At 37.4% G+C, this 26,402-nt stretch overlaps 1 protein-coding gene across 2 annotated transcripts in view; it reads right to left on the bottom strand.

Moving 5' to 3' along the window:
• Window positions 1-26,402, bottom strand: part of Prkg1 (protein kinase cGMP-dependent 1) — a 1,244,729-nt gene that overhangs the window by 688,620 nt on the left and 529,707 nt on the right. The gene's annotated exons all lie outside the window — the stretch shown is intronic.

Raw genomic sequence — 26,402 nt, 5'->3', positions numbered from 1 at the left:
ATGTTAAATGTTTGGTATAGGAAGTTAAGAAGCCAAGAAAATGAGTGAATTAAGCCTAAATCATCAGGAGGCATGTATATACGAATAGAACAAATAATTTATCAACTTTAAGGTGACAGTGAGGACAAAAGAGGAAGGGCCAAGAGTCAGAATTTCAAACAAACATCTCTGAAAGGTTGTAATGTTTGTTAATTAAAGACAAAGCAATATGTATTGGTACATTTAAAGGGCCTGTGAAGATTGACATGAGATGAATTTTTAGTAGATTAGTAAGAGAAACTAAGGCATGTTTCAACTTTATTAGATTGATTTTTTATATTTTTCCCTAATCAAAAAATCATTGAAAACTATTATAAAAAACTGCAGTCTGGAGAGATTGTTTAGTGGTTAAGGCACATGAATGGAAAGCCTAAAGACCCAGGTTTGGTTCTCCAGGTCCCATGTAAGCCAGATGCATGTGGTGGCACATGCATCGGGAGTTTGTTTGCAATGGCTAGAGGCCCTGGTGCACTCATTCTTACTCTCTCTCTCTCTCTCTCTCTCTCTCTCTCTCTCTCTTTCTCTCTTCCTCCCTCTCTTACTAGGTCTCAAGTAAATAAATAAAAGTACACCAGAAAAAAAAATTTAAAAAGAAGCTGATGCTATATATAGCTTCTATTTGTATTTTTGTATAGGTTATGGACATACATCAAAATTACTCCTCCTTTGCAGCCTAGAACTCATTGTTTAGTATATTCATATATATAAGAAGGAAAATGATGATATGAAAATACAGTTAAAGTGATGATGATATTGATATTGCTAACTGTTAAGGGCTTTTATCTTGAGAACATGAGGTCTGGTGTGAAGGTCTGACTCCATACACTGGGAGTGCAAGCTTCTCTCAACATAGCATTAGCATACCCCACAGATCTGTTATATTTCTAAGTGTGACAGGTTAGGAATTAATTTGATCTGAATCCATTCATATTAAAAGAAGTCGGACGTCAGCAGTTGAGAATGAGGCAGATTCATGGACTGTAACCTGCTTTAAGAGATTAGATGTTAATGATCTCAAATAGGGAACTTGGAAGTAGTCAACAATATGTCCATAATTCAAGCCAAGATAAAAATGCTCAAAAAGAATTGTCAGGTGAGGGACTAGGAAAATCACTAGGAGGCTAAAGGCATTTGCTTGTCAAGCCAAACCAGTTTCAAAAGTGGTGCAAACATTTGACATTCAAGAGGTCCTGGTACATGTATGTGAACATACACACACAAACACAAATATATAAGAAAGTAAATAAATATAAGAATGTGGACTACTAGGATGAATGAAATAAAAATAAGTCCTTTTAAAAAAGATTATCTTGCCAAGAAATCTTGGACCTTTGGAGGAATGAGAGTGAGCTTGTTGGGTAGCAAAGGAATCACAACATGTGAAATCCCTTATATAAAAATAATAGTGATTAACAAATAGTGCTAAGGTGCTTGGCATGGTGGTGCAAACCTTTAATCCCAGCATTTAGGAGGCAGAGATAGGAGGATCGCCATGAGTTCGAGGCCACCCTGAGACTACACAGTGAATTCCAGGTCATTCTATGCCAGAGTGAGACCCTACCTAGAAAAAAACAAACAAAAAATAGTGCTAAGGGTTAGAGAGATGGCTTAGTTGTTAAGGCGCTTACCTGCAAAGCCAAAGGACCCAGGTCCAATTCTCCAAGACCCATGTAAACCAGATGAACAAGGTGGCACATGCATCTGGAGTTTGTTTGCAGTGGCTGAAGGCCCTGGCGTACCCATTTTCTCTCTATATATACCTACCTCTTTCTCTCTTTCTCAAATAAGCAAAAAAAAAAAAAAAAAAAAAAAAGAAAAAGAAAAAGAAAAATAGTGCTGAAAGGCCCTACATGAGCTCCTAGGGAAAATGGCCAACAATGCTGTGAACAGACAGTGCACCCTGCTATATGCAAGCAGTCAGACTGACAATGTGTACACACCTGTACAATACTGCATGTAGCATAGACGGATAACCAATGGATCTCAGGGAAAGGAACCCTTAGCTGAACTGGGAACCACGTCAGAATCCTATGGGGACCAATATTATGGAGTCCATTGAGAAGCTCCCACCAATCTTTGGCCAAAGTGAGGCTCTCTAAATTAGCAATGCTTATCCACTTCAACCTATTCTGATCTCACTCTCAGTTGGAAAGTCTGTTTTTCCTTTTCAGAAAGCAGCAGCAGAACTGAGGGCATCAAAATCTATCAACAACAAAAGAATGGATAGCTGACAATAAATAAATAATGTGAGAGTAAAACCTTGAGCCTCTTTGTTAAATTTTATAGCTGAGATGTTTTATATATAAATGGTTTGATGAGGAGAAGCTGGTAGAAATGTGAACATGTAAATATCCTCAGTTACCCTGCTTGGTCTGGTCAGATACTTTCAAGTTTGAAGGTTTCTTCATGTATTCCATGAAATAAACCACTGTGGAATGTGGATCTATGTTAGTGTAATTATGCCCCATTAACAAAGATAGTGCCCACACATCTATAAGAAGCTATAACATTAGCCATAAAGACTTCCTCTCATATAAGGATAAACTAAGAAATGATCAGTTTGAGCCTGAATAAACTAAGTGCAGTTTTATGGAAAAGAAAGGAAGTGAGCTTATTATCACCTATGAGTAGAATTTTAAGTGTGAGGCAAGCTGAATTTTAAGGGGGGTTAGTTGAAATGATCAAAAATAAATTTTCCAAAATAAACCTTTTGTAATACATATAAGGATGTCTCAGTCTAAATAAAAAGTAAGTTATATTCATACCAGTATTTGAAACAATTTTAGGACACACACACTTAGAACTAAAAGAACTATATAGAAAATGGAGGAAAGTGGCAAACATTAACATAAGTTAGTTTAATTGTTAACCCTTATTTGTAAACTGGGAAAGAAAAATTCAATAGGACTTAGTCTATTTCTCACAATGAGCTTCTACAGAAATATCCTAGTTATTCTAAAAACAACTGAAAAATTTGTGTTTTTGTACACATACTCAGATACAAATATTTATAACTATTTCCACATTTTAGAGGGACATATGCTACAGTTGTCAATTACTAGATTTTACACCGACATACATGTTTCAAAATGAAATTATTTAGTTCAGAAATACACATAGTTCACACAGTCGCTTGATAATGATTTGAAAAGGAATATCCACAGACAGAGAGCACAGCAGAGAATAGTGCCTGAGCTCCATTAAGTACCATCTATTAAGGTAAATGGGATTCATGATGCTGAACCTTTCTGCTGTGTTCACTGAGAGGAGGATGGATACACTCTTTGATGAGGTGGAAGCCATTATTGATATCTCGTGCTATTGTAGGAAGTTAAACATCATTACCAAATCGTCTTTTCTTGCAATCATACATTTATTTCGTATTAGTCACCTTGAGAGTATATGTTGTAAGTCATATTGTAAGAATAAAGTCTAGCTTAAAAAAAAAAAAAACTCAGTACATACACTTAGAAAATGGCAAGAATAATCACCATTCCTTTAATAAGATTTCCTAAAGCAAGACATGTTAAATAGGTAATTGTTTTGGCAACAGTACAACAAAGGATTCAAATGAATTGTTTTTCTTCCATGCTTCTGTTTAAAATTTAAGCTTCTTGTCTGAAGCTCCACCAAGACACAAGCTCCACAGAAGGTTTCTGCTTGTTATTTTAACTAACTGTGTGTCCAAGAAGGGCTGCACACCTAGAAGACCTGCTTCACAAGGTCAGAGTTGGCTGTTTACAGAGCAGTGAAGCGCCAACTATCAACGGCCAGTAAGTCACATGCTTCCACAAGGACAAGTTCATTGCTAGACCATGGTACGGTCATCTACTGCACATATTGTACCAGAGGAAAAAAGAAAATTAATTTAAATATAGTTAGAGCTTAGCTTCAAAAACAAATGCTGAACATGATTTCAGTGCAGATCATTTATCAGGGGAGGATCACATTTTTTTTTCAAGTAGATTGCTTATAAAACTCTTTGCAGCATATGTAAATGTACTAAGTATATTATGACCCACTGTAAACTTGCCCATGGCAAAGATACCTAGTAAGGTTGAGTATCTGCCAATAGAAAACTACACAGATATAAAGGGCTACATGGGTGAAATGAACATGCAAACCAAAGGAGAATGAATTGTTGTTTCTACACCTTTGTTTAATTTAAGTAATACAAGGAGGATATCACTAGCTTATCACCTTTCACAATGCAGAAGAATTATTTGCATAGACTCTCTGTCATCAGTGATATAAAGAGATTTAAAAACCTAATTTATTTGTGCATTTCTGACATTTTCATAACATATGTAAGGTATTTTGATTGTACTCCCAACAGTTACCCTCTTTTATCTCCCTCCCCCTAACGCCCCTCTTCCACATTAATCCCCATATTAGTTTCATTTCTTAAAAAAGTATTTTTTGGGCTGGAGAGATGGCTTAGCAGTTAAGCCTGTGAAGCCTAAGGTCCTCGGTTCAAGGCTCAATTTCCCAGGACTCACATTGGCCAGATGCACAAGGGGCCACACGCATCTGGAGCTGGTCTGCAGTGGCTGGAGGCCCTGGCGCACCCATTCTCTCTATATATCTGCCTCTTTCTCTCTGTCTGTCACTCTCAAATAAATAAACAAAAATAATTTTTGAAAATTATTTTTTAGCATATTGCATTCCCATCATGTTACACTTTTCTGTTCCCTCTCTCTAGCCACCACTGCACCAAGGGTTCTCTTCAGTGGGGTTGTCAGTATTCACTGTGGGGTCATGATTGCATCTGTAAGGTTTCTTGTAGGGAGAAATTTTCATTATCTCAACTTTGCTCTGAAGATTATTTCTAGCACCAGCAGTGTGTCACTTTTTTAAATCAACATTGCTTTGTTCCTGTCCCTATTCACTCATACCAGTAAGAAGTGGCTCTCCAGCTTAAGCATGCCTTTCTGTGTAGCTCATACCTCCTTTTAACAAGAGAGGTGTCCACAGTCACTGAGACCTCAGGTCGTAAAAGTTCCGCACAATTGGTGGCAACAGCTTTTAGCTTTCTTTCTACCTGCAAAAATCTAGTAACATCTCTGTAAGTTTTATATGTCAGGGGCGCAGAACAGGGAGAAAACAGTTAGACCTTACTACTCTGCTTTTAAGATCACTTACTTGTATGGGGATGTAGCCTAAGCTTATATTTTTAACACAGCAGACTCAGTTTAACATGAAATATGTGTCATTTACTACAATACTGTTAACCAAACGTAGCCATGGGATTTATGCAACGTTTTTATCACTAAAAATCAAAATTCATTTGTTGACATCAATTTATTAGTCCTACCTTTCAAGAATTTTAAACACTTTATCATTTCATGAAATTTTCATGTAATATTTAGAGATTTATCAACCTGACAAATACATCTTCATTTGTGCTATTGGTAGTTATGACAGATAAGACAGGGCCAAATTCAAAGCCCTGTCTGTAGGGCACTGCCAGGAAATGGCTGGAGCCTTCAGGAGAGGGACCTGAGCTGCTAGGCATGGCTAAGGACCCCAGACTACAGGATGTCACTCCCTCTACAAGCTGTGCCCACCTGAACTGAGGCTCTGCCCATAGCTCTATAACTTTTGGCCAGTTGCCTAGGAAACACCTTATCAGCCTTCACATAGCCCATCCCCTGAGACCCTAGATCACCTGACACCCCCTGCCATTGCATAGGTGCTAGAATGAATGTTCACATATGCTAACTAGACATCAGAAATGAATTTGGTACGTCCAATCCCCTTAGGGTCCTCCCCCCACCCTCAGATGCTTATAAACCCATTTTCCCTGACAATAAACCGAGAGAACTGTTCACCGAAACTCCTCCCAAAAGTCTTTTACTTTCCCACGCTCACCCACCCCAGTTGCCTGGGCATCTTCTGGGGACCACAGCTGGCCCCAGAGCAAGAACCCAGGAACCCACAGCTGTCAGCACTACCAGTCAGCTCTCCAATTGCAGTGGGGTTGACATTCACCTCAGAGAAGGCCATAGAACATAGTGACAAGGAGAAACAAGGACTCAGGCGTTAAGAAGACCGTTTCTAAATCCAGTTGTGCTGTTATCATGACTGTGAAATCAACTAAATCTTCCATCTCCTATACACTGCTATCTTGTCATATAAAAGGAAGAGTCTATACGAAAGAACAGAAGCACTAGTGTCTATCAAAATTTGGGAATTATGTAGTCAACTATTTTGTCATAGATGTGGTAATAGATCTAGTGAGGCTGGATAACCTTCCCAAGGATTCACAGAAAAGAAGGAAATCTTCAGATGATAAATCCAGCATGTCCTTTCCCTTTCATTTCCATCACAGAGAATTAGAAAAGTCAAAATGTAAAATAGTTTTAAAACAGATTGCTACTATAACTGTTGACATGTTAACATGACTCCCAGGAACTTCATATAAAAATCTGACCATGGGGAAAAAACAAAAACAAAAAAACAACATGGCAGGTAAATGAGCCAGAACTCTAACTTGAGAAAGCACTGGCACTTAAGACCTTAGAAGACTACTCATTTTTTTTTAATGTTTTTGTTTTAATAGGAAAGATCACAGAATGCATTTGCTAGTCATTTATGATGATTGGGAATATGGGATACACCTCAGCTACCCCTCTCACTGCTGGTCTCTTAGCCTCTTAAAGTCTTTTAAAATCAAGGGCACAATAATCCCTTTCATAAGATTTGCATTGAGATAACATTAGTTGGGCACATAAAACATTCACCCAGTTCCTAGAATACACTGGGCATATTAGACATTCTAGTTGTTATATATTTCCTTGTGAAAAACCCTCTAAGGTCTTTGTCTTTTTATTCATGCTCCTATTCAAAGTATTCCAAGAGCATTTTCTGGAAGGAGTAAAGGGGTAATTCACAAAATGGCTCAGTGGGAGGGAAATGCTCTGAGCATATATGGAAACATAATCTTCCGTAGGACAGATATGCCAAATCAAAGGTTTTTAAAGGTAATTTGTCTCATCTGCCATCTATTCCCACCCTGTGATTATGGATGAAAAGCCTGGGCTGACAGGGGTCAAGAGGCTGAAGGGCTCAGGTGGAGCAGAACAAGTTAGGGCACAGAAACATTGGCAGGATATCATTACCCAGACATGGCCATGCAAACTTGTTATGGTGAAAAACTTTTAATAAGCACTTTCATTTTACCTTTATCAGACAAAAAGTTTCAAAACTATTAGTTAAACTGAGTTGAAGAGGATCTGGTTATCAATTATATGACATTTCTAACCAAGTTGTTTGAAAATTAATTTATTCTGAAAATTTGATGGATTAATGCATATTTTCCAAAATAAGATTACATTTCCTTTCTTTTTAAGCATTTGGACAGAAATTCACAGAAACTATGTGCAATCAATATAAGTAATATTCAGCAATATAATATAATATAATATAAGAATTTAAACCAAGAGACAGATTTCACTATTTTTATTTTTCCATTACCTACCTCCATTATTGCTCTTTTGATTCAGCTATTCCAGTTTATTTTAGGCCTCTGAACTGTTATGACAGATTTATTTGGTAAGCAATCACAGAAGAGCATCATACACAATTAGATATTGATCCATGAACAGAGGAGCCAAGTGCTTACTTATTTTTCTGTTTACATTAATCCTTTAGCATGGAAACCTTCATAAGCCCACCACTAAACCATGAAGGTTTAAAATGGAATAAGTATAGATTCAAGTACTAATCATGATTGGGTAAAAGTATAAATGACCTCATTTATATGTGACTTTCCCTTTTATACATAACATACACTAAATGTTTCTATATACATATACACATACATAATTATAGATAAACAAATAAATTTTTTTTTTGAAATTTGCTTGATCAAACTATCACACTGAAAGACGTGGTGTCCTCACATACTGGTGTCCACTACTTTACAATTTAGTGCTGGGCTTTGAGCCAATATAAAATTATTCAGGAACAAAAATTTTCAGTTGAGTTGGCAAAGGTGCTGACAGCCTCCACTGAGGTGAACGAAACATATTTTATACCAACAGGAAAGAATAGCTGTTGTATAACATGTTCCTGTTCAGAAGTTGCCTATTTAAAAATTAACAATAATAACATTCGGAACAAAGTATTTCCTTGTAATTGCATGTAATGCATTACATATAATGAAAAGAATCCAAATATGTTCTTCAGAGTCTCTAGGATTCTGTCCAATTTGCATATACCACAATGTCACAGACTGACAGATTTCAACAAACACCTACAGTTACAGCAAAGAAAATGCTGTGGTTAGTATTCTTGAGCCAGAGGGCACAAAGATCACTGGGTTACTGAGAAAAGATATTTATCTCCTGAGTTAATAAGGAACAGATTCTCCACAAAAAATCTACTTCACAGAAATTAACAATCTTGATGAGGGCAAAAAAAGCAATTCTTAGAACTGTAAAATACTTAAGAATCTGTTTTTTGCATACCTGAAATAATTTTCATTGACTTTATTGAAATTATGTAAGCATCACAGATATGAAACTATTAAGATTTCAGATAATGAACAAACCAGTCAAAAATTACATGGTTGGATAAATTTAAAGAAAGCTATAGAAAAAAGAATAATAAATTCCTTTGATCTTTGTAAGTTATAGCATTCTGTCTTTTGCTCTGTGGTGAAAATATACGTTTATGCTTTCTGTTTGCTTTGGACCATCAATATATTGTCATGGTAATAAACTTCATACAACAATCCATGAAATCCTTAAAAGGATCTCATCAGAATCCCTCCTAAACTGGTCTGAATATCAAGATTGTGTGTTTTAGAAGCACAAGTCTTGAGAAAAATCATTTTAGAAATACAGACACACAAATCATTAAGGTCAGAACATACCTCTCAGAGATTCGCCAAATTTTAGCACTAATCAAAGATAAATTCTGTCCTACGAAAGCAATAACCTATCACGTTGCTTTGCTGTGTCTTCATATCGATGTGGAGAATGTTAACTTTTGGAGAATTCCTTAACCCTTTGTGTAGACATATATCCAGTTACATTTATAATGGGGAGTGTAATTATGGATCCAGACCTTTTCCCATCAGAATAAATGAATGCCATTAAATCCAAGCCATGAATTTAGAAAACTGCTACACATTGTGTATCTTATACTTAAAATACACAAACAAACAAATATGAACTTAACACTATTAATGAACAATTGTTTTTTAAATTCAATTATACTTTACAAGTCAAAGAAACACATTGAACAAAACTAGTCTCCCCCATAATTCAACATCAAATTGATTTTCTTTTCTTTTTTTAAAATTTTCAACATTTAGCTTTCCAACCTAATGAGTGTGTTTGCTCAATTATGGACTAGGACCCTTTTTCATTGGTATGATCATTTAGTCTCTGTTTTTGTTGCATCTATTTGCTTAGAAGATGTCGGAAATTCACTAAATATACCCAAAAGGCTTTAAAATACATAGTTAAGGAAATCTCCCTTCTTAATTCTGAGGTCCAAATGATGAAAAAAGGTGATTATACAAAATCACAGGGCTTTAGGCACCCTCACAACAGCCCAGGGTGATGTGTGTGCCAGTCTCAGGGATGTCAATATGTTTCCTAATAACTCTGCCAAAGTCTCATCTACTTTCTTTACAAACCTACAGAAACGGAGACTGTGTCAGGCACTACTGTGCCTGAGAGTTCTAGAAATGGATCTCATTTCTTTCATGGTGGAAAATGATTGCACCTTATAGCTACTCTGTTAATTTTTGGACCCTGTATACTTAATTGTGGTTTTAACCTTATCTATGCTCATTTAGAGCCAGCTCACACTCTATAGTCCTGAGACAATCTAACTCAATCTACTTGGGTTTTTCAACCCCTCCAAGGCCTAAAAGTCTACAAGAATGGAAACCTAAAGGCCTCCAGTTTGCTATGTGTCAACTTTCCCTTAACTTCTTGATTTTATTCTTTTTCCCCAACATTTTCTTTCAGGACTGCCTTCCTGCACTTCACCAATATACCTTAGGAGTCCCTTAGATAATTCCACTGGAGAAGTTTCCCAACCGCCTCACCCAGTGAGCCCGCTCACTTTGAAGAAGCCAGATAGGTCTCCACACTATTTACCTAACAGCAATTGGTGTTACTTCTTCAGAGAGGGGATTGGGACAGTTTAGGGTGACTGGGCCCCAAAAGTAAAAAGCAGGATTTTTGGGGGACCTGACCTTGTAGTTTCCACTTTGCTAGAGACCAGAGAATAATCTGGCTTCTCCTTATCTCTTGCATAAAAGAGATACATAGATCTGTTTATCCACAAACAATCTGAGATCCTCCCTGGGAAAGAGCATTTCTAGAAGGTTTAAAACTGATCCAGACATTATGGTGGGTTAAAGTCAGCCCCCAACCTTGTCATGGCAGGTTAGCTCATCCCCCATTTGGAATCTATAAATAAGCCTAATTTGGGTCTCAGGGTGGGCTTCATCCCCTCTTGACTCCCTCATTCACAATTTCTAGTTAATTTAAATCTCAAACCATTTCTAAACTACTTTTATATGCATGTCCAGAGTTGTGTATCACAGCATATATCAATAATTTTATCTTCCATCAAGTTAGCTAATTGCAATGTATAAGCTGCTTGAGAGGATTGTGTTTGGCATTGAACACAGAAAATCATGCAATGCTATTTGTTTGTCTTTGATTTTTGGTGTTATGGTTGTGGTTAAACCTACACAGACAGACACATTACTATTTGAAGCAGCTTTCATTCTTTTTGACAGAAAATAATGTTACGATTATGAGAGAAATGCTGCAGCATTGTATGGAGAAATGGGCTGAGAAAAGGCTCAAGTTTCCATCTTAGCTGTGACGTTTATTAGGTGTTTACTATTAATTAGCAAGGGATTTAAGCTGTCTGACTTTGGTGTTTTCATTTAGGAAATGAACACACTGAAGTGTAATATCTCTACATACTGCCCAGTTTAAAACTACATTGAATTCAGCGTTACATGTGAGAAATGCCTTAAATTCACATAAACCAGTGGCTCTCAAACTTGGCTGTTCTTGTCCATCACTGAGCAGGCTAAGTTATGATGTGTCCTTGGAACACAGCCCAGGTGGTAAAGAAGATTTCCTGTGGGGAAGCCAAGAAACTGGTGTCTTCAAAGCTCCCCGGGTCATCCAGTTCACAGTCAGGGTAACATGCTCTATGTCATGGTCTATATTGAACCACAGCACACAAGTGTGAAATGTATGTAAGCTAACAACTTGATTTCATCATTACTGGGTAGCATTTTCCAATGTATTTGCTGAGTGTACTTTCTTCATGTTAGATGCAATATGCTAGATCTCAAAGATACAGGATTTAGAAATAAGCAAATCACAACCCTGATCATTTATTCCAGCATACATTTTTCATAAAAAAAATCTTGTGACCACTACATAGATAACAGTCCAGTCAGGGTCCATGATGAACACTGGGCCTGAGACACTATTGTCTCCAGCAATTACTATTCACTAAAACAAATACTAATATGGCATTTTATATCAGGCTTATTTTCTTAATTTAGAGGTTATTTTTCTTCATATCAGTTTTGTGTTAGTAAGTGGGAGTGGCATACAACATTTCAACAGAGTACTATATGGAATTAAATTGAGCAAAGGCTTACTATTCAGTTATTATGATCAGGAGCATTGGCAGAACAAAGTTCTAAACTAGACGGACAGAAGACTGGAAGACAAAGGAGACTGGCAGGAATATGCGGGGATAAGAGAGGGCAATAAAGGGTGAATATGATAAAAACAAAATATGTACATGCATGAAATTGCCAAAATGATCTTTAAATGAGGAAAGAATCTATCAAATTTTCTTTCTTTATAATCCTAATAGTGTTCAAATAACTAAACAGTAATCTATGTATTTATAAAAACATTCATAAGCAGACAGCTATAATGTATATATTAAGGATTTGGGGGTGAATTTAATTTTGTCTTGCTTTTTCAGCCTCTTCATTTGCTGCAATAATTGCTACCGCCATTTCTTTTGAAAATTTTAATTATTTTATGCATGTTAATTCAATTGCTGAAATTTTGTCCCATTGATGGACCATCTTCTTGTCTTCTCAGAGCTAAATTATGTCCTTTCTGGCTGTTTAAAGTATTTTGTGGTATAGCATTTTATAAATGAAAGAAAAGAAATTTTAAAATATCCTTAAATAATTCAAAGTAGTATGTTTACAGCCTGTGAGTGCTTCCATTTTTATATGATTTGTGAATCTTCTCAAAGAATATTTTCTCCATGGAGTGATCATAACATGGTGTCACAGAAAGAACACTGGGATAAGTTGTGGGAAAAACTGGCACTGACTTTTGCTTATATTATTAAAAGGTTAAGCCTCACTTAATAATCAACACAACAAAATGATACAAATAATTTCTGTGGTTTATCCCTTTTATCAGGTCATGCTGTGATACTGAAGTGAGGGAGTACAAGGTTTTCACAATGAGAGATGCTTAATCAACCTGTCATGTTTATTAAATGAAAGTGATGTTTACCTCCAGGCAATGCATTCTGTACTGACTTTATTTGGGAGTAGAAGTGACAGGACAGTCCACAACATATATTCAAAAATGACATGGACTGTATATAGGGCTGTGGATATAAAGAACCATTTAGTTGAAAGAATCTACCAGGTATAAAGTGAGTTTTAATAAAGAAAGAGCCCTAGATCAGAATTTCCACTCCTTGAACAATATTAGCACAATATACAAGTTTGGATATATCAATCTTACAAATTTCTATTTTTTTTTTCTTGTGGATTGATTCTTAATTTTCCCTTAAGCAATTAACTTTGGCCACATTAGTATCACAACCTCTGAAAAAAAGGGAAAAGCTAAAAGCATGCTCCTAATTTTAAAAATTAGTTCAAAATCTTTTCTATTTATTTATTTATTTATTAGAGAGAAAAGAGGCAGATAGAGAGAAGAGAGAATGAGTGCACCAGGGCCTCTAGCCACTGTAAACAAACTCCAGACGTATGTACCACCTTGTGCATCTGGCTTATGTGGGTACTGGGGAATCAAACCTGGGCCCTTAGAACACAAAGGCAAGTGCCTCAACTGCTAGGCCACCACTCCAATCCCTAAATCTTTTCTATTTCATCTTTTCAAATCCACACCTTTACATTTTAGTTTTTCCTCTGTTTCATTCATTTCTTTTGGTTGTTGCTTAAATTTCACTTTAGCCACTACACTGGAAAATTACTTAATTTATGATCACAAAGATAAAAGCAACATTACTCTCTTGTAGCACAAATGGATTTATTTTGATGCTGCAAAATTTTTTCGATGTGAATTAGAGCATAGCATAGAAAACATGTCTTTATTTGTCCTGCTTTAAAAAAGTGACTAAAAAAAATGACTCACATAGGGCAAGATTGGAGTAGGGCCAAACAGCACACTCCTATGTCCCTGTGAATCTGAGAGAAAACATCTGATCTGTGACTGCCAGAAGAGGTGAGAAGCATGAAAAGGCAATGGAGGGTTGCAATAACCAGCAGACGATGAGAAACTTGATAAAACACAGAAATATATAAACAGCAGTCTTCAGTCCAGACAACCAAATAAAGCAGCGGGGAAAGGGAGAATTTTCCTCCCCATAATCCAGGCAAAAACAAAACAAAAGGTATCTCCAGAGTCACAGACAACACTCTGAAGCCCTATATCACCTGTGGGAAGCTGGGAAATTATCCACTGCCAACTATTCCACGTGAACACCTCGTCTCATAAAATTTTCTTATTGGCTGGAAAGATGGCTTAGTGGTTAAGCCCTTGTCTGTGAAGTCTAAGGACCCCAGTTAGAGGCTTGATTCTCCAGGACCCACGTTAGCCAGATGCACAAGGGGGCGCCCGCATCTGGAGTTCGTTTGCAGTGGCTGGAAGCCCTGGCCCGCCCATTCTCTCTCTCTCTCTATCTGCCTCTTTCTCTCTCTGTCACTCTCAAATAAATAAATAAAAATGAACAAAAAAAAATTTTTCTAATTTTCTTATTATAGGTAAATCAGTAAGTATAGCAAACAAAGAAACACTCCAAAAGCTGCAAGATAGAAGCACCATACTACATCTAAAGGAAAATACCAAATATTAGCAGATATCTCAGCAACAACTTCAAAGGCCAAGAGATCATAGAACAATAACTCTAATCCCTGAAAGATAATAATTGCCAGTGGAGATTACTATACCAGACAGTTGTTCACAATTGAAGGAGAAAGAAAAACTCTTGATGATAAACATGAACTGAAGACATTTTTGACTGCTAAGCCAGCATTACAGAAGATACTTGAAATCCTATACACTGAAGAGAAAGGTAAACACATTCATGAGGTTTCAGTCAAGAACCAGAACAGTACCACAAGCAAATGAGGAAAAAGGAAATACACAACAGGAATTAACACATATCTTTCAATAATGTTCCTGAATGATAATGACTTCAATTCTTCCATTGAAAGACACAAAATAACAAACTTGATTTTAAAAGAGGACCCAGTTATTTTCTGAAAGCAGCACATCTTAGTGGAAAGGTAAACTCAACTTTGAGTGAAAGAATGGGAAAAGAATAACTTGGACTAATACAATGAAAATGTAAAAACACTCAAGAAAGAAACTGAGGAAGAGTTGAGAAGATAGAAAGACCTGCTATGATCTTGGATAGGCAGAATTAACATTGTGAAAATGGCAATCCTACCAAAAGCAATATACAGATTTAATGCAATACCAATAAAAATCCCAGCATTATTCTTCAAAGAGATAGAAATAAATAATCTGAAAATTCATATGGATGGCAGCAGGCCTCAGATATCTAAGCATGTACTCAGCAAAAGAAACACTTCTGGAGGCACCACCATACCATACCTGATCTAAAGGTATATTACAAAGCCATAGTAACAGCATGGTACTGGCATAAAAACAGGAATGTAGACCAATGGAACAGAATTGAGGACCCAGACTTTAGGTCAAGTAACTGCACCCCTAATAATGTAGACTGGAGAAAAGACAGCATTTTCAACAAATGGTGCTGGACAAAATGAATAGCCATATGCAAAAAAAGCGAAACCAGACCTACACATCTCGCCATGCACAAAAATCAAGTCCAGATGGATCAAAGGCCTGAATATAAGACTGGAAACTCTGCTACTGCCAGAAGAAAAAATATAAAATTTCCACAATATATGAGTGAGAAAAGACTTCTTTAACAAAACCCCAGAAGCTTAGGAACTTAAACAGTCACTCAACCATTGGGATCTCATGAAGCTAAAAAGTTTTTACACAGACAAACATACCATAAGCAGAGCCCATAGATTACCCACAGAATGGGAGAAAAATTTTGCAGGCTATACAACTAACAGAAGCCTAATTTCTAGAATCTGCCAAGAATTCAAAAACCTAAACAATAAAAAAAAAAAATCAAACAACCTACTCACAAAGTGGGGCAGACAACTGGATAGGAAGTTTTCAGAGGAAGAAATAAAAATGGAAAACACACACTTAAGGAAATGTTCAACAATCCTAACCATCAGAGAAATGCAAATTGAAACAACCATGAGATTCCACCTTACCCCAGTAAGGATAGTAAACATTAAAAAATCAAATGAAAACAAAAGTTAGCAAGGATGTGGAGAAATAGGAAACCTCAGTCACTGGTGGGGGGAATGTAAGCTGGTACAAACACTATGGAAAGCAATATGGAGACTCCTAGAAAGGTTGACTATAGAGTTACCAACAGACCCAGTTATTGCCTTAGTGGGCATTTACCCTAAAAGCTCCACATCTCAGTTCAGAGATATTTTCTCAATTGATAATAGCTAAGAACTGGAGTCAACCCAGATGCCCATCATTGGATTAATACATAACCAAGGTGTGGTACATCTACATGATGGAATTCTATTCAGTAGTTAGAAAATATGACACAATAAAATACTTAGAAAAATGGTAGAACTGGGAACAGATCATACTCAGCAAACTCATCCAATCTCAGAAAGACAATCATCACATGGCCTCACTCATCTGCAGCACCTAACCTGGTAAAGCCCAAGTTGCTGACATACCGAATAGGCATCTTGAAGACCAGACAATAGGGAGGGTAGAGCTTGAGGGGAGGGTCAGGGTGAGAGGGAAAAACACAAAACTGAACCCAAATGGAATGAGTACCATGAAATCCTATATCCTGGAAGGCAGACTAAAAGGTTGTACCTTCATTAGGACCTTAGAGGGAACACCTGAATGGAAGGGCCCTGGAAGGGTGAGATGAAGCCTAATAATTTTTTTGTGTTTCTTTTTACTTCCTTTTTAAAAATTTTGTTTAAAGTGATAGATAGAGAAAGAGGCAGATAGAGAGAGAGAAAGAATGGGCATGCCAGGGCCTCCAGCCACTGCAAACGAAGTCTAGATGCGTGTGCCACCTTGTGCATATGACTAACATGGGTTCTGGGGAACTGAGCCTCAGACCTGGGTCCTTAGGCTTCACAGGCAAGTGCTTAACTGCTAAGTGCTTTTTTTTTTTTCTTTTTAAATATTTTCTTTCCTTCCTCTTCACGCTGGCCTGTAACTCCCAGTACCAGGATGTGGTTAACACGCACAGAGACCTACAAAGTTTCCCCACTTGCTTACCCACCAGAGGTTAATGGTAAGACCCTAATGCTGAAGACATGATATGTTATCTGTATGAAATATGGAGAGACCTGACTGGAATCTGGAAGAGAGCTACTTCCCAGACAGCTCATCTAGTGCTAGAAGGTGCTACATGAGCTACTGAGGCAAAATGGCCAACATCTCTCTGAGTAACCTGTGGTCTGAGCTACTCAGAAGCAAACAACCTGATGTGATGCTCACACAAGCGCAATAGTGGCACACAGCCATGGTGAGTAACCAACTGTTTTTGGACTGGCTGACAGATCCACTCAGTGGAAAGGGACCCATATCTGGAACTGGGAAACAAATCAGAATCATATCCAGATCACAAATTTGCTCTCCAATATCAAGATCCCACCAATCCTGGGCTACAAGAGGGCCCATGCCCATTAAATTCTCCCTAAATTAACAATGACTATCCCATTTAACCTGTGATGGCTTCATTCTCTGCTGGAGAATCTGCTTCTCTTTTTCAGACATAAGCAGGACCTAAGGAGAGAATCAGCCCATTGCCCTTCACCAGGGTCCCAACTGAAACCAAAGAGGAATTGGGGCAATGAGAAAAAGCACTGCTTTCTCTGTGAACCAGATAGCAGCTCCAGGGTGAAGAAGATAGACACTGAAGACATTAACTTCTACCAAACCAGAGATCCAGAGGTTCCTAAGAGTCCGTCTCTGAAGTAGACTTCAAACAAACTCAACATGGCTCAGGGAATTTCACGAAAGAGGGAGTGGAAAGATTGTTAAAGCCCCAAGTTAGGACATGCACAGAGACATTGCCTCTTCCCCATAACTGATGGCTACCCTCACAATGCATGACCCACAATCCGCATGGGGATAACTGACATCCCCAACAAGGAGGGTCCCTTCAGAGTGGGGAGAACAGGGATGAGGGTACCAACATCTGCTGTTTACATATTGCGTATGTACATAGCTAATAAAAATATATATGAAATAAAGGCTATATACACAAAAGAAAAAGAAAGTGGAACTAAAAGTAAGCAGGTATCATGATTTTAATATCTGATGTGTGGACTTTTAATCAAAATCAGTCAAAAGAGATAAAGAAATTTGCTTTATTGATTAAGGGACAAATACATCAAGAGGCCTGTGATGGTTGATTTCTGATTGTCACATTGACAGGATTTAAAATACTCATGGAAACAAATATCCTAGCATGTCTGTTATGGAGTTTTCAGAAAAGATTAACTGAGATGGTAAAATATAAAAATAATCTAATATATGTAATTATTTGCCATCTTTGTGACAGTGTGACATATGGTATTTTAAAAAAACTAATTATTTAAAAAAGACTATTTAAGGCTTAATTTTATGCCTAATAGTTGTTCCTTTTAAATGAAAAATAGTTTCTGAGATCATTTTATGGAATCATGAAGCAAGGCCAGAATTTAAAAAAGAAATCTTTTAGAAAAATAACAGCATCGAAATTTTAAAAGGGCTACTTTAGCCAATATTGATCATTCTCCATTTTATAAGGGCTTTATAGCATATATATATACATATATACATATATATATTAATTTATAAGATCTCTCTATATATTTTATTCTTTAAGTAAAAATATATACTAAAAATCATAGATTTTCAAAAATATATTAATATAATATATGTAATAATATAATACAATGTATTATAATAATATAAAATCTTTTGTAATAATTTTCAGTTATAGTTTTCTACAATTAAAAAATAACTTCTCTATCGATATAATGTTCATATCATAATTTCTTTGGTTTTCTATCTAATTATGAAGTATTTCTGTGACTAATTTTCTAATTATCCATATTTGTACACTCAGTTTTCACAAAAATGAGGGTATCTATACATGTGGAAGTTCACTGTTATAATACACACTTTTTTAACATAAACTATATATTAAGTACCTAAAGACAAAAAGATAAATACATAATCTTGTTTACTTTAGCTGACTTTTTTTGATTCAGCATGCATGATTAATGATAATATACTTTCAAGCTACATGCAGAATGCACCAAAAGTATCAGTAAAATAGCAGGCCCTTTGGAGTCAGTAAAGTGCCAGTCTCTAAAAAAAATCAAAAGGAGGGCAGGAAAAATGGGATAGCTGTTAAAGGCATTTGCATGTGAAACCTGACAACCAGGGTTCAATTCCAGGGTTCAAAGCCAGATGCATAAGGTGGCACATGCATCTGGAGTTAGTTTGCAGAGGCTAGAGGCCCGGGTACACCTATATTCTCTCTCTCTCTCTCTCTCTCTCTCTCAATCTCTCTCGTTCTTTCCTCTCTACTTGCAAAAAAATTAATAAAATTATTTTTTAAATATTAAAAAACAATCAAAAGTAGAAGAAATTTTAAGTTCACTTGGGGCTGGCAGTGGTTGCTGAGAACCGGCTGGAATGTCTGTTCATCTTATCTCCTGGGTTTCTTTAGTCCTTCATCTTTTCCATACTTCATTCCTGTTAAATGCTCAACTATTTCTTTTTTTTTTTCTTTTCAACTTCTTTCTTGGGCATATTTTCCCCTTTCCTAGAACTTATCCCTGCTTGTTTAGCAAACTAGTCACACATGGGAAGGAAAAAACTTATACAATACAGAATTATTTCATATGAATTAAAGCAATTCATAGAATAGTAAAAACATGCTGTTGCAGTCAGGTTCACATTGCTTGTAGAAATCACCCAACCAAGAGCAGCTTGTGGGACAAAAAGGTTTATTTTGGCTTACAGGCTTGAGGGGAAGGTCCACGATGGCAGGGGAAAATGATGGCCTGAGCAGAGGGTGGGCATCACCCCCTGGCCAACATAAGGTGGACAATGGCAACAGGAGAGTGTGTCAAACACTGGCAAGGGGACACTGGCTATAATCCCCATAAGCCCGCCCCCAACAATACATCACCTCCAGGAGGTGTTAATTCCCAAATCTCCATCAACTGGGAACCTAGCATTCAGAACACCTTAAGCTTATAGGGGACATGTGAACCAAACCACCACAATGCCCATTCTGGATGTCAGAAGGAATGATTTCAATTGTACTCAAAGAGTGAAAAAGGGGCTAAACAAGTTATATATTCTGTGCAAGTTTCCCTATAAGGTCTTTTTCATACATTCTTAATCTTTAGCATACATTAGAATTGTTAAAACTGACGGGTTCAGTAGTTCTGGGTTAGGGCCCAAGAATTTAGTTTCAGGAACTGCTGCTGCTCTGTCCCTTTTCAGGGGCACTTGTTGAGAATCCCTGCCTTGGTGTGCCAGCCAGGAGAATGTGTGCATTCAGCCTGGGGAGGAAGGAAGTAAAGTAAAGAATAGGACTCACCATGAAGCAAATAGGTTCTCTTATAATTATAGTTATCCATCCTTTCCATTTTATGTAAGAATTTATCATTGAAGGGTATAACCAGAAGAACTGAGGTTTTGAGGATAAATGCTTTGAGGATTCCCTAATGTGCTATCCTTGGTAATTTCATCAAACCATTTTGAATCTGGCTAAAGTTAAAAAAAATAAGATGAGCCGGTCATGATGACACACACCTTTAATCCCAGCACTTGGGAGACATAGGTAGGAGGATGGCCATGAGTTTGAGGCCATCTTGAGACTATATAGTGAATTCCAGGTCAGCCGGGGCCAGAGTGAGAGCCTACCTTGAAAAACCAAAAAAAAAAAAAAAAAAAAAAAGGATGATTGAAATTTTATTAATTTGAAAGAGATATTCTTGCAAAAGGAAGGAAGAAGAAAGGGTGTTTAATTGTGATATGCTGGAAAGTCTTATTCTCAATTCCTCTTTTAATAGGAATCCATGATAGAAAATTAGCTACTGAAAGAGTACGAATTGCATCAATATATCACTTTACCAGTTTGAAGAGAGTTTACTTAGAGTTTGTGTCCAGAAGATTGGTCATGTGTATCATCAAGTCTTAAGTCATAGTTCCAAAGTTCCCACATTCCTCACTCCTCTTAAGGGAAAGTTTGGGTCTTTCTCATGATAGTTAATACTCATATAAAAGGATTACCAATGGTTTTAGGAAATACTGGCAAAAACTAGGTAGCAATGTTTTCTGCCTGATTGTTGGTATAATAATGGTTTATAGGAAATTTGTATATAATAAAGTAAGCAATAGACCACTTAAACCAAAATTTATTCTAACGTGTATTTTTAAATTATTTTTTGTTTATTTTTATTTATTTATTTGAGAGCGACAGACAGAGAGAAAGAGGCAGAGAGAGAGAGAGAGAGAGAGAGAGAGAGAGAGAGAGAGAGAGAGGGAGAGAATGGGTGCACCAAGGCCTCCAGCCACTGCAAACGAATTCCAGATGCATGCGCCCCCTTGTGCATCTGGCTAACGTGGGTCCTGGGGAATCGAGCTTCCAATCCGGGTCCTTAGGCTTCACAGGCAAGCGTTTAACTGCTAAGCCATCTCTCCAGCCCACATGATAAGTATTTTAAAACAGACATAACTCTGTTATATATCCCACCAATGTATCTTATGTAAAATTAGCCATTCATTTCTTTTTAGTTTTTTTTTTGTTGTTGTTATGTACACAGTGTGTATACAGTCATGTTGGAACCATTGCTAGCTTCTTTCCTGTTCTGCCCCCTCAGCAGGATCCTCTTTGTTGGGGAATGTGGGTCATGCATCGTGGGGTTGGTCATCAGTTATGGGGAAGAGGCAATGACTCTGTGCATAGTGACCCAACATGTGGCTTTAACATTCTTTTGGCCCCCTTTTCTGCAAATTTCCCTGAGCCATGTTGGGTTCATTTTAGGTTTGCTTCAGTGATGAGGTCTTGGGAGCCTCTGTGTCCCTGGATATCTGGTTTGGTAGGAGTTGTGTGTTTTCTGTATCTATCTCCTTCACCCTTGTTCTGGTACCAGGTTCACTGAGAAAGCAGCACTCTTGCTTATGTCATTCATTTATTTACTGCTTTTTAAAGTTAAAATTCATTTTTCTCTCCCTTAGCTATTATTTAAACACCTAAAAATGACCATGGTCATGTTGGAAAGAGCATAATTGACTCTTGTATTTATTTTACCTTATATACTATTGACAGTTTTATGTTTTGCATTTAAAAGACAATTAGGCCAAGCATGGTAACACACTCCAGGAGAGGTAGAAAGATCACTGTGAGTTTGAGGCTAGCCTGGTACTACAAAGTGAGTTCTAGGTCAGCCTGGGATAGAGTGAGACTCTAACTCTAAAAATAATATGAAAACAAAAATAAAATTTTTTAAAAAGACAATTAGTCCTGTAATTGGACTGGTAACTTTATTAACTGCATAATTTACATAAAGACACATTATTTTTTTCACATACTACATCAGTTACTTTCTTGTCATGAACAAAATACCTGACCAGAAGCAATGCCAAGTAAGAATTTATGTTTGCTTTAGAGTTCAAGACAATCGAGTCCATCAAAGTAGAAATATCATGACAAGCTGAGACCGAACTCATACTGACCAGCGTTGGGAAGCAGAGAGCAAACAGGATGTGCTCACTATCTCAATATCCACCCCCTAGAGACCTGCTTCCACAAGCAAGTTTCCCTCATAAAGGTCCCCAAGTTTCCTAGACAGTGCCACCAACTTGGGACTAAGTGTTCTAGCACAGGAGCCTATGGGAGCATTTTACAGTCATGCCGTAACACATGCATTAATGAACAAACGGGCCAGCACAATTACGGCTGTAATGGAGCATCAGCAATTTCTTTCGATTTCTTTCTCAGATTCACTCATAGGATATTTCATAACCCTGCTGGGATTTTAGCCTCTGCCTTCTGTTCCCTTTCTCTGCCATGCACTCAACCTCCTTGATCTCCTAGGGACAGATTTTGCCCATTGTTAAGCTACAGGGACTTATGATTTTTACTTATTGAACGTTCAGATCTTGGCTATCAGTGCCCATTTCTTGCCATCGGTTCCCCTATCCGTGAAATAACAGGACGAAGCTAGATAATACTTCTGTTCTTTGATGCTCCCAATTCTAAGGCAAAACAATTCTTCTAATAGTGATTTCTACAGCAATGCTAAAAGTTATCTTGATAAGAAATATTTTAGAATTCCAACTAAACTAAATTAATAGCTTTCTTTCATTCTTTTTGGATAATGTGGACACACATGGATTGAGAATACATGATAAATGATTTTATGAAATGTTCAGTTTGTTAGAGGCAGTGACATTCCTGAAAGTGGTAGATAATTGGTAAATAAAAAATGTCTTGAGGGACTGAAATAGGTGAGGTGAACTGCTCTTTTTACTTTAAGATCAGGGCCTGCTGGCATGGGACTGGTGGTCCAGGCTTCACAGCAAACCGACTTTTAGCCAGACCATAGTGCTGCTCAACCTATCCTGAAATCCACAGAACACGACCCGAAAGGCAGATGTATCTCACTGTCACGTGAGTAACTTCTTTGAAGAAGTGTTTATAGAACTGCAGGAGAAATATGGAGAGATTGAAGAAATGGATGTTTGTGACAACCTCTGATGGGGAGAGGATGCACAGGTGGTGGTGGCTGAACTCAATGACCTTTGGTTCAAGGGCAGGCTGTGCGCCCAGCTGTCTCCTGTAACTGACTTCAAGGAGTCATGGTAGCAGCAGTATGAGATGGGAGAATGTACACAAGGTGGTTTATGTAACTTCAGACACCTGTGAGACTATTCCTAAACCTCTGGAGGTGGTTCTCTGGGCAGAGACCCAGGTGCAGGTCAACTCCAAGGCCTCATATGGGCCACCGTCCCCGAGAAAGGAACCATCGGCATTTCTCAGACCACAACTGGGGCCACTTCTGAGACGAATCCCTTGCCCTTCACCCAGGGTCAGAAATGCTCCTGGCTAGGACCCCTTCTCAAGACCCCTTCACTTTCCAGCCCCATCTTCTTCAGGCTCCATAACGTAATCTGTTCAACACAAGGACTTTCTCCTACTGTCCCCCTAATAAAACTCCACACTGGCTTTTTCAACAAGAAAAAAAAAAAAAAAAAAAATATATATATATATATATATATATATATATATATATATATATATATATATATGCACTTATATATATATGTTGGCAGCTTTTCTGTGACATAAATGCTCCTATGATAGTTCGCAGATTCTAAGCAGCCAGTCATAGGACGCCAAACCAGGACTGAGTGGAGGCAGTGAACACTACTGGTGTACCTTGTGGGAGCAAGTTCCTGGGCAAGGGGAACAAGAGACAATCCACACTTGAACTAGGGGCCTGCTTCTTGCCTGACCTAATTTTTCTCCCTGTGGGACTGCAAGCACTCTACCAATTGACATACATCTCCAGATCCTAATTAACTTTCTGTGAGGTTTTAGGAAAGTTATTTGATCTTCTGGGACTGTTTTCTCCCTAACACTTCTCCTTCTATGCTAATACATTAGGTCATTGCTCTCAAATTCCTGTTAGTGACTCTTTGATTATGGCTTTATGGTTCTAAGTTCAAAAAGAAAGAGAAATAAAGATAAAGGAAGAAGGAGAATGAAAGGGGTTGGGGAAAGAGAGAGGCCAGCCGACTTAGGTGTTGGTCCATTCAATGAATTCAGTGAATTGAGGGAGGATGTATAAGCTTGATGCAAACAGGTTTAGCTGGGGATAAGATACCCATGAATCCAAGAGTGGTCTTATATAATTATAGGGACCATATCAATTTAATAACAGAGTGTTCTAGTAAAAAATGTTTAAAAACTAAATTAAGCACACCTAATAGAATGTTCCTTCTGTGCAATCACTGCTATCTTGTTGAGGTCATTGTCAGTAGTAAGAAATTAAAAAACGCACACCCCATTAGCACTAGCTAATGCCTGGGCTCACATCTTTGCCCACAGAATTTACCTGAGACATAAGTGCTGATTGCATGTTCACTGCTTTATGTAAGTCAATTGATATGACATGAAACTAGAAAATCATATATGTACCATTTCCACGACTCAGAGATCTGTGAAACTATAGGTCATGACAAGGAAACAAGTCACTGAAATAAGAGGATCTTTCTGTCTCAATTCCTTGCAGTCAGCACTATACATTAAAACCAGCTGAGATGGCAGCTGTCTGTGGATGAAGATGAATTATGGAGTGGTGACTATACATTCACTAGTTAGAGTGAGCTCTAGCAGGGTGGGGCAAGACAGTGAATGATGGGTCAAGGAACAAACGAAAAAGAAAACTGAAGAGAGCCATATTCTGTAACTGACTGAGTCAAATTGAGAATAACTGATTTCTGCAAAACTGTCCTCTTCCTACCAGTCTGCAACTGGCAGAAATTGCACACCATGGATGTCACTTTTAGAGAATTACTTCCTGTAGTTCAAATTATATCACAATCCAGAGAAGTTAAATATGAAGGACTCTGACAAGTGACATATTTTCTCTGGTATAAAAATATATACACAAATTGCCTTAGATGTAGAGTTAAAATGATAGGTCAGTCTATAGTGGGTGAAGGATGCCATTATTAAATCCAGGTATGACTTCTTGAGAGTAAAACCACATATAAGAGTCAATGAAGCAGACAATCTCTCTCTCTCTCTCTCTTTCACACCCCCCCCCCCCACAGCTTCAGTTCTATGCATTTTCTTTAGTGCTACACTGTGTTATTTATTGAATACTGTTACTAGTACCATGAAAATGTTGGTTACTATTGTCAAAGAATTACCATGTCTCCCTTAAATTTGTGAATTCTGAAGGCATGTTATATGCTTCAAATAGACAAGGAAAAGATGAGGGCAAAATCAGCCTGTGATATATTAGTACCATTTAAAAGGCAGGTACTCAATTGCAGTTTGATTTTATACTAAGGAATACAATTGAAAGTCATTATAGAGACAATAGTCTATGCTGTTAAACTATTTTTTTTTCTCATGTCAGTATTTATAATTTATTTTCATCCCAATTTTATCAGGTAATTGGCCCTGTGATCACTGACTCAACAGAGAGACATGGGATGGCAGAAAACAGAAGTTCACTGCATTTACTATAGCTTTGTGTTTCCAAACCCCAGGCCCTTGAGCACATTTACTGAACTGGTAACAGAAAGAACATGAGGATGTAGGACAAACACCCTGCACAAAACAAAACAAAACCAACAAATAAACAAAAATCACACAAGGAGATTGGTTTCCAGCCAGATCAAAAGAAATTTGCTGGGGTGGTGGAAGTGTGTCTATTTGAAGAGAGGAGGGTGTTCAGAGGGCTGTTTAGGCTTCCTGGCAAACCTCTAGAAATGGAAAATGAATGAGTGGTACACATATGCACACAGGACCCATTCAGAATATCAAGGAAAGAGTTCATGCCCCCAAAGAGAGGAAACAAACAGCCACAGCTGTTGATGACCATGATGATGGTCATCACAGTGTAACCTGTGTGGGCAAATGGCTTCAGTACAAAATAGAGATGATGGAAAAGATCGCAGGCTAATAATAAGATGTGGAAAAGGAGCTTAAGGCCAAGTTCTGGTCTTATAGGAAATTAAGGAGATATTGTTTGTTGCCCATACAATGTTGCAAATCATGAATTGGATATGCTTTATGATGTATGTATCTGCTACATGAAAGTAACTGAGGTAATTTTACTGTATTAATTTAAAAATAAATGAATATCATTCTTATGAAATTATATTTTTGGACACCAAACTTGTTCAATACATACAGAAAGCCAAACTTATAGTGACAATCTTATGAAACATAAATTA

Source organism: Jaculus jaculus, chromosome 1 (genome assembly GCF_020740685.1).
Source record: "Jaculus jaculus isolate mJacJac1 chromosome 1, mJacJac1.mat.Y.cur, whole genome shotgun sequence".
In the NCBI taxonomy this organism is placed as follows: Eukaryota; Metazoa; Chordata; class Mammalia; order Rodentia; family Dipodidae; genus Jaculus; species Jaculus jaculus.
The sequence above is the reverse complement of the archived record's forward strand: the minus strand, read 5'-3'. Positions and strand labels throughout refer to the sequence as shown.